The sequence below is a fragment of the Xenopus laevis genome, chromosome 4S, assembly GCF_017654675.1.
Source record: "Xenopus laevis strain J_2021 chromosome 4S, Xenopus_laevis_v10.1, whole genome shotgun sequence".
NCBI classification, from domain to species: domain Eukaryota; kingdom Metazoa; phylum Chordata; class Amphibia; order Anura; family Pipidae; genus Xenopus; species Xenopus laevis.
Window position 1 is genome coordinate 131007396 of NC_054378.1, and position 9715 is coordinate 131017110.

Sequence of the window (9715 nt, forward strand, 5' to 3'; positions counted from 1 at the left end):
CCAAGTCCCTCTTATAGTCATTAACTGAATCATCACCCGGCAGTGCATTCCCCAACCTCACTGTCCTCACTGTGATGAACCCCCTACTCTGTTCCTTTAAATGAAACTTCTTTTCCTCTAGTCTGAAGGGGAGGCCTCTGGTACGTGATTCTCTTTATGGGTAAAAAGGTCCCCTGCTATTTGTCTATAATGTCCTCTAATGTACTTGTAAAGTCTAATCATGTCCCCTCACAAGCGCCTTTTTTCCAGAGAAAACAACCCCAACCTTGTCAGTCTCCCCTCATTATTTAACTCTTCCCTCCCTCTAACCAGTTTAGAGGGACATCACTACAGTGTAGCACTTACCTATATGATGATGATGTCACTAATATACGGCTCAGTCTCAGACTGGGTAAGATCTGGAGTCTTTATGAGGAATCAGTGACACCAAAGACAAGAGGTCTATTCAGGGAGCGGCAGTTAATAACCCCCTGGCACCTGCCCATGTTTTTCCTCAATTGTTCTAATTGTCTTCCTGTCTTATCTTAGCTGAATTAAAATAGCTGGTAAATTAACGAGATGCCATGAAGCTTAATAAAATCATTTCCATCTATCAAACAACATCATCTCTGGTGGGGCCCGGGGCTCTTGTGCAGATTCAGACTCTCTAGCTGAATTCCCATGGGCTTCTGGGAAATGTAGGCAGCTAGGCAGGTAATGGTGAATTTTTTGTGTCTTTCCTGTTGCCAACAAGGAATTCTTTGTCTTCCCTTAGGAAATAATAGGATGTCGCTAAGATGCATTTCTTGCATCTTTGTCAAACCAGCAATGCATGTCGGTAATATGACTGGACATTTTTGATGGAGAATAACATACAAAGTAATTAAAGGAACAGATGATATAACGAATGGTATTTCCTGGAATGTACTGCATATACCAATGCATATTCACAGCACTATATAGAGGTTATTCATTGTTCACATCCATCCTGCCCCAGTGAGCTAACAGTCTAAGGCCCATATCACATTCCCATCAGTCCCTACCCCAGTGAGTTTACAATCTAAGGTCCCTGTCACATTGCAATCAGTTCCTGCCCCAGTGAGCTTACAATCTAAGATCCCTATCACATTGCCATCAGTCCCTGCCCCAGTGAGCTTACAATCTAAGGTCCCTATCACAGTCCCATCAGTCCCTGTCCCAGTGAGTTTACAATCTAAGATCCCTATCACATTGCCATCAGTCCCTGCCCCAGTGAGTTTACAATCTAAGGTCCCTTTCACATTCCCATCAGTCCTTGCCCCAGTGAGCTTACAATCTAAGGTCCTTATCATATTCTCATCAGTCCCTACCTCAGTGAGCTTACAATCTAGGATCCCCATCACATTCCAATCAGTCCTTGCCCCAGTGAGCTTACAATCTCAGGTCCCTTTCACATTCCCATCAGTCCTTGCCCCAGTGAGCTTACAATCTAAGGTCCCTATCACATTCCAATCAGTCCTTGCCCCAGTGGGTTTACAATCTAAGGTCCCTATCACATTCCCATCAGTCCTTGCCCAGTGAGTTTACAATCTAAGGTCCCTTTCAAATTACCATCAGTCCTTGCCCCAGTGAGCTTACAATCTAAATTCCCTATCACATTCCAATCAGTCCCTGCCCCAGTGATCTTACAGTCGAAGGTCCCTTTCACATTCCCATCTGTCCTTGCCCCAGTAAGCTTACAATCTAAGGTCCCTATCACATTTCCATCAGTCCCTGCCCCAGTAAGCTTACAATCTAAGGTCCCTATCACATTCCCATCAGTCCCTGCCCCTATGAGCTTACAATCTAAGATCCCTTTCACATTCCCATCTGTCCTTGTCCCAGTGAGCTTACAATCTAAGATCCCTTTCACATTCCCATCTGTCCTTGCCCCAGTGAGCTTACAATCTAAGATCCCTTTCACATTCCCATCTGTCCTTGCCCCAGTGAGCTTACAATCTAAGATCCCTTTCACATTCCCATCTGTCCTTGTCCCAGTGAGCTTACAATCTAAGATCCCTTTCACATTCCCATCTGTCCTTGCCCCAGTGAGCTTACAATCTAAGATCCCTTTCACATTCCCATCTGTCCTTGCCCCAGTGAGCATACAATCAAGGTCCCTTCAACAAATGGCATCACTGATAAAGTTAGAAACATCATTTTTGATGGAGGGGCATACAAAGGTGAGGTCCATGGCAGCTTGATGCTAAGGACTTGTACACATACTGGCTGATACTTTAAGATGCAGTCATTTTTGAGTTTCACTATCTTTAAGAATAAATAGATTTGTGTCTTTTGTGCAGCCTATGTTGCGAGCTGATGTTATAGTTTTATCACTCAATATAAGCAGCAAGGGAAGGTGCAGGAGGATAGTGTTTCATAACAACAGAATCCAATGTAGAATATAATGTGGAGCACTTTATAGAACTCATTTACAGATGTCAAAAGGGCCTGATATTGAAGTGTTAAGTGACCGTGTGCAGAGCATTTGTAACCAGGACAATAAGTAAAGTAGGGGCATTCCTGGAGATGCCCATGTGCTGCCCATGTAAGAAAGCTGTGAATATTATCCATATTGAGAGCACATATTGCAGTACTGTCTGTGCCAACTCTCAGAGTGGTACTTATAACCCAGTCACCCTGCAAGGAAATGTCACAAAGGCACACACACCACACATACTGGGGGGAGAGTTCATCCAACAGATGTTATTATAAGAAATATCCGCCCCCTGCACAGTTAGTATGTGATACAGAACAGTCACTGACAAACCACTGCGGATGAAACAAGAGGATGAGCCTCTGTGCACCTGTGGGGCAGATATATGAAGAAATCCTATTTCGGGAACAAAAGAACCCGATTGTTCCCCTAATTTTCCTAGGGAGCAAATGTTATTGGCTGTCTGAGGAATATTCCTGTGTGTGCAGCAGTATTGATTATATATATTACATGTATCAGTCTATCCCATTGCCATATTAACATGAATACATATTAACAGTGGCGTAACTAGTTGTTACTGGGCCCCATAGCAAATTCAATTTAGGGCCCCAAAATATTTATAAGTTGGCCTATTTTACCAAGATATATTCAAATTGCTAATTAATTAGGGTCTCACTGGGCCCCCTACACTCCTGGGCCCCCCTGCAACCGCAGGGTCTGCTTCCTCTATAGTTACGCCCCTGCATATTAACATATTAACATATTACTCATCCACATATGTCTGTAGGGCACAGGTACCTGGATATTTTGAGTTACAGAGAATACAAGTGCTAATATCGTGCTCTATTTCCAAAACTTTCCCTGTTCAGGTTGGATACTCTAGGGATAGGTTTGACCCATCTGCAGGTGGGCAGGACACACCCACAATCTGTGGACCTCTGGGGTAATGAAAGGTACATAACTGGTTTTACATATAGGAACCCTGAGCAACCAATCAGCAGATAGTATTAATGGAAGCAGCCAATTGGTTGCCCCATTGTTATATCCTTACCAGCTTGGTCTGGTGACAGGGATACCCAAAATGCAGTAACATGATAGCATTGCCCCCCAAAGTAACCCAGGCTGGTGCTGTCTGTCTATGAGTAGTGGGCTGACCCTGGGTAGGACCTACTAACTACCTATTAACTGGCATCCCAATGCTTTTATGTCCCTTCCCCTCTTAGTAAAGTTTCATTTATCACGATTTCGATAAATACATCAACAGCTTTACTACCAAGCAGTGTTTGTAGGGCTTCAAAATCTTCAATCACCTGTTAGTTACTTATACATAGTAATAATGGGCCCCACTGGTCCCTTAACACTCATTAGCCCAATAGTAGCCACATGGTCTTCTTTCTTGTTACCCCCTGAATTTCATTATCCCTCCGTATGTATGGAGCGCTGGCTTTCAGAGCCTTCTGGGAGCCAATAGTCTCTCTTGTTACATTCTCTACAGCAGTTTGTATTTATTGTGTTATTCTGGCCAGAAAGACCAATAGTGAGTCCATAGCGTTTGTATGAGCCCCTGAGCTACTGACTTTATACAGATAATAACCCGGCACCAGGGCTGATCCATAGCTGTTTGTTTATTATGAGGTTTAATCTCTTGTTCCCACCGCTTCCCAACATCATAATATTTTCACTCCCTGCGGCCGGACAGATATATCTGATTCCCTCACCATGTGCTGCTCCGATTGATAACACAATGACATGTTTCCATTTGTCACGCAATCAAGGCAAGTCCTGTTTTGGAGCGGAGGAAGTGGCCATCGTGGAATAAAGCTAGCCCAACCTTTCCTGTGGCACGGGCCGGCTGAATCACACTTTCCCCTGTGTAAAAATAGATGACTAATTACAGAGCTGTCAGCCTGGGCTCTTATTGGGGGTTCTGAGATACAGGGGCGGTAGGACTAATACAATAAAGGAATTAAACAAGGAAGAAGGAGGGAATAGATACAAGGAATGGCCTCCCAGTAGAGGTAGTGCAACCAGGGGTGCTTCGCCAATGAGGCGAGTTGAGGCTGTCGCCTCAGGCGGCAGCGCCCCACTAGGTACCAGGGGCAGCAAAAATGCTGCTCCTGGTATTTTAAGAGCGAATTTCTGGGGGAGGGGGGGCAGCAGCAACTGCTGCTGCCTCAGGTGGCGGAGGGGCCAGGATCGCCCCTGAGTGCAACTAATACAGTGAAGGAACTGCTGGAGGGCTGTAGGCTCTAAGGCAGTGATCCCCAACCAGTAGATCGCGAGCAATATGTTGCCCCTTGGATGTTGCTCCCAGTGGCCTCGGAGCAGGTCCTTATATTTGAATTCCAGGCTTAGAGGCAAGTTTTGGTGCATAAAAACCATATGTACTGACAAACAAGTGTCTCCTGTAGGCTACCAGTCCATGTACGGCTACCAAATAGCCAATTACATCCCTTATTTGACTCTTTTTTACATTTAAATGTGGCTCACGAGTAAAAAAGGTTGGGGACCCCTGCTCTAAGGAAATGAAACAAATCCCCACTTTATTGGTAGTAGTAGAGTGTATGAGATTTGTCAGATATCACTCTGTTTATCTTGGGAGCTGACAGGAGTTGCACAACTTTTTAAAAGAATTGGCCACATACAGGGGTTTTCTGACTCACTGCTTTGTAAATACATGCCTTGTTGGGATTCCGCTGTACAATAGCAAATGACACAATTATTTGTTTTAAATAATACAGTAGGTTTCATATTGAAAATAAAGGAACATGTTGGAGAGATGAGCTGTGCCACCGTAACTCCAAAAGCCAAATGTGTAATAATATAAACATATTTATATTATTAGTGTTACACAATGGAAATTCAACCTCACAAAAAGGGACAAAAGGATATGGCTGGGAATTCTGTATTTTATATATATTATAATATATTTATTGAACTTACTGTGCCAGCCTGGATGTACAGCAGCCCTATAACATTAATGATCCAGGCCTTCAAAGATGTGCACAGGAGCCCCCCATCTTGGGTTTAAAGGGGTTGCTCACCTTTGAGTTACCTATTAGTATGATATAGGGTTAGACAATTTGCAATTGTTTTTCATTTTTTATTATTTGTGTTTTTGAGTTATTTCGCTTTTTATTCAGCAGCTCTCCAGTTTGCGATTTCAGCCATCTGATTGCTAGGGTCCAAATTCCCTTTAGGAACCGGGCATTGATATGAATAAGAGACTGGAATATGAATAACCTGAAGAGAAAGATGAGAAATAAACAAAAGTAGCAGTAACAATAAACGTGTAGCTTTATAGAGACACCCCCACCATAATTTGAAAGCTGGAAAGAGTCAGAAGAGGAAGGCAAATCATTCAAAAAACTATAAATAATAATGAAGACCAATTGAAACGCTGCTTAGCACTGGCCATTCGATAACATGCTAAAAGTTAACTTAAAGCTGAACCACCCCTTTAAGAGAGTCAGTGGCACTGCACATGCTCAGTGGGCTGCTGGGGAGAAGCTAAGCTTGGGGGTTGTGAGAAATCCTCAAGAAGAAAGTGGGGTCCCATCTGTTGTGGAAGCTGATGTTACAGGGCTGATTACGAATCAATGATGATGCAGACTGTACTCATTTCTATTCTGCCATCTAATGTGACCCATGTAATGTGACTTCATTACTAATCACCTGTGTATATTGTTATATTGTATCGATACTGTATATTGTTATAATACACAAAAGCCATGAATATCCTGTAAATTATATCCTTATAAACGGTGAGTTCTGATGTCATCAGTTATAAACGGTGAGTTCTGATGTCATTTCTGTCACATGACTCACTAAAAACTTGTGTATTATAATAAATAAAGTACCCCCAGTTGCAAAATATGAGGATATTAGAAGTTACCTCGGAGTTCCATGACCTGAATAACTCGGCCTTCGGCCTCGTACTTTTATGTGGTAATGAAACTCCTCGGTAACTTATAATATCCTTATATTTTACAATAGGGGGTACTTTATTCACTATATATTGTTTCTATACTGTATGTTGTTATATTGTATCTATACTGTATATTGTGCCTGTTACATTGTATCTATAATGTATATTGTGCCTGTTAAATTGTATCTATACTGTATATTGTGCCTGTTATACTGTATCTATACTGTATATTGTGCCTGTTATACTGTATCTATACTGTATATTGTTACATTGTATCTATACTATATATTGTGCCTGTTATACTGTATCTATACTGTATATTGTGCCTGTTATACTGTATCTATACTGTATATTGTTACATTGTATCTATACTATATATTGTGCCTGTTACATTGTATATACTGTATATTGTGAGTGGCTCCCTAAGCTCAGTAAGTGACAGCAGCACAGAGCATGTGAATCAGTGAATCAGCAGAAAAGAAGATGGGGAGCTACTGGGGCATCTTTGGAGACACAGATCTTTACTGCTAAAGGGCTGTGGTTGCCTTGGGCTGGTACAGAAGCACAAAACATCATGTACAACATTTCTACCTACTTCTTTAGTTTAACTTTCCTTGTCCTTTAAATTAAGAAAGCACTGTCCCATCAGAAATCACAGAGCCCCTACAGGGGACCCATTTGTTAACCTATTAATCACGCATTGATTTGATTTACATTATTGTCAGTAGGAAAGCAGGTGGAGGAGATTAGTCGCACACACAAGAGGAAAATCATCGTGGGGCCCTTAGCCTTAGTACAGTGTGAGTGCATAACTGTTTGTGTATACAGAATATTCTGTTCAGCTCCATCACACTGTGATTATGTAGAACAGGGCACAGAGTCATATTTGCCAGAGCCACTCACACTTCATAAATAGGAACAAAAGGTGCCGTCTACTCCCCCCTCCTGACTGACCTGATAGGGAACACGTCTAGAATAACTTGACGCCTTATCTGTGAGTTTCCTGGGGAGGTAGAAATAAGATAAAAAGAAGTGGATGGTGTTACCTGTTTATCGCTCCTCGCAGGGAACTCCTGTGTTAAGTACGAGGCGCAGACATCAAAGAAGCCCAACTTGGCACCCACCTCGGCAGAGAAAGACAAGAAAAATTTTTTGCATTTCTGTTGTGGCTTGATACAAAAAGTATTGAGTCTCCGAGTCATAATTATACCTGCCACAATATAGGTTTCATGGAACAAGCGTAAGCCGTCTGCATAAAAACCTCCCATTATAATCCAGCCCCGGCATGAACGGCTCTGTTTGTTGAACCTGCAACTGATACAGTCTGAGGAAAAAATCAAATAAAAGTGGATTTTCATAATCTCCCCATGAAGAAAAATTGACTTCTGTAAATGATATATGATTGGGTGGCTTTCATTAAGCAGCAACTTGGCAAGAAAATAGCAAATATCTTTCATTTGAAAATAACATTTAGATTAATTGAGTTCTGCTGGTAGGAGACTACATGCGTTTTATACTGGGATTCACCACTGGTTTTACTAACACATTCCAAGAATAGGGGGATAATGATACAGTAGGACAAGATGGAGACAGTATGAAACGATGGAGTTAATAGGGCCAGATGGAGACAGTAGGACAAGATGGAGACAGTAGGACAAGATGGAGACAGAAGGGCAGAACTGAGACAGTAGAACAAGATCGAGACAGTTGGACAAGATAGAGACAGTATGACTAGATGGAGACAGTAGTACAAAATTATGGCAGAAGGGCAAGATGGAAACAGTAGGGCAAAATGGAGCAAGATTAAGACAGTAGGACAAGATGGAGACAAAAGGGCAAAATGGAGACAGTAAAGCAAGATTGAGACAGTTGGACAAGATGGAGACAGTAGTACAACATGGAGGCAGAAGGGCAAGATGGAGACAGTATGGCAAAATGGAGACAGTGGGACAAAAAGCAGTAGGAGTAGGAAAAAACAGAGTTAGTAGGGCCTGATGGAGACAGTAGGACAAGATAGAGACAGAATGGCAAAATTGAGACAGTAGATCAAGATTGAGACAATTGCACAAGATGCAGACAGTAGGGCAAGATGAATTCAGAAGGGCAAGATGGAGACAGTAGAATAAGATGGGGACTGTAGGGCAAGATGGAGACAGTAGGGCAAGATGGAGACAGTAGGGCAAGATGGAGACAGTAGGGCAAGATGGAGACAGTAGAATAAGATGGGGACAGTAGGCCAAGATGGAGACAGTAGGGCAAGATGAATTCAGAAGGGCAAGATGGAGACAGTAGGACAAGATGGGGACAGTAGGACAAGATGGGGACAGTAGGGCAAGATGGAGACAGTAGGACAAGATGGGGACAGTAGGGCAAGATGGAGACAGTAGGACAAAATGGGGACAGTAGGGCAAGATGGGGACAGTAGGGCAAGATGGAGACAGTAGGGCAAGATGGTGACAGTAGGACAAGATCAGGACAGTAGGACAAGCAGGGCCGGATTTACATACTGGGCGCCCCTAGGCCCACTGTCGTTCGTCTCCCCTATATTTGTGCAATTTTCATCGTCTGGACGGGAGCAATGGGGATTGGGGCATGGGAAATTTAAAACATTATTGTATCTCCAGCGCATCCCCATGTGTTTTTGAACCAATGTGGGTGTGGTTGGGCAGCATGCCGCCCCCCTAAAATCCTGCCGCCCTAGGCCCGGGCCTAGGTGGCCTTTCCACAAATTCGGGCCTGAGGACAATACGGAGACAGAATGGCAAAATGAAGTCACATGACCAGGGGCTGCTGGGAAATTGACAAAATGTCAGATTTCAAATGCCCCATGTCAGATTTCAAAATTGAATATAAAAAAATCTGTTTGCTCTTTTGAGAAATAGATTTCAGTGCAGAATTCTGCTGGATCAGCACTATTAACTGATTCATTTTGAAAAAATGTTTTTTTTCCCATGACAGTATCCCTTTAAGGTTTGAATGGTAAATTAGAATTTTCTAAATTTTTTGGTGTGTCAAAACTCACAAATTCGAATGTGAAATTTATCACACCTCAACCATGGAAACAGTTCTAATTCGAAAAGTTTGAATACAAATCAAATTTTTGGGTTGTTCCCATTCGATTGTATTTTAGACGTCTTCATTTTTTCATAAATAATTCTCATTTGAGTTGTGAGTACATTTGAATTTATTAGAGTAAAAAAAATTCATCAATTCGAAATTTGACCTTTGATAAATAACCCCCTAAAAGTACATTATAATGAAATGTATAGGAAACACTTTCATATTTTGACATTGCTGGTCCTTTAATACTGAATTAATCCCGTTGTGTTTTCTGATTAGCCTATACAGTGGAT

At 42.2% G+C, this 9715-nt stretch overlaps 1 long non-coding RNA gene across 1 annotated transcript; it reads right to left on the reverse strand.

Annotated features, from left to right (window-relative positions):
* Positions 1-5635: 5635 nt before the first annotated feature.
* Positions 5636-7667, reverse strand: LOC121393412. Its single transcript, XR_005961064.1, has 3 exons — positions 7573-7667; positions 7409-7486; positions 5636-5677 (listed from the first exon to the last, which is right to left on the reverse strand). It is a non-coding gene; the product is annotated as an uncharacterized LOC121393412 (long non-coding RNA).
* Positions 7668-9715: the final 2048 nt, after the last annotated feature.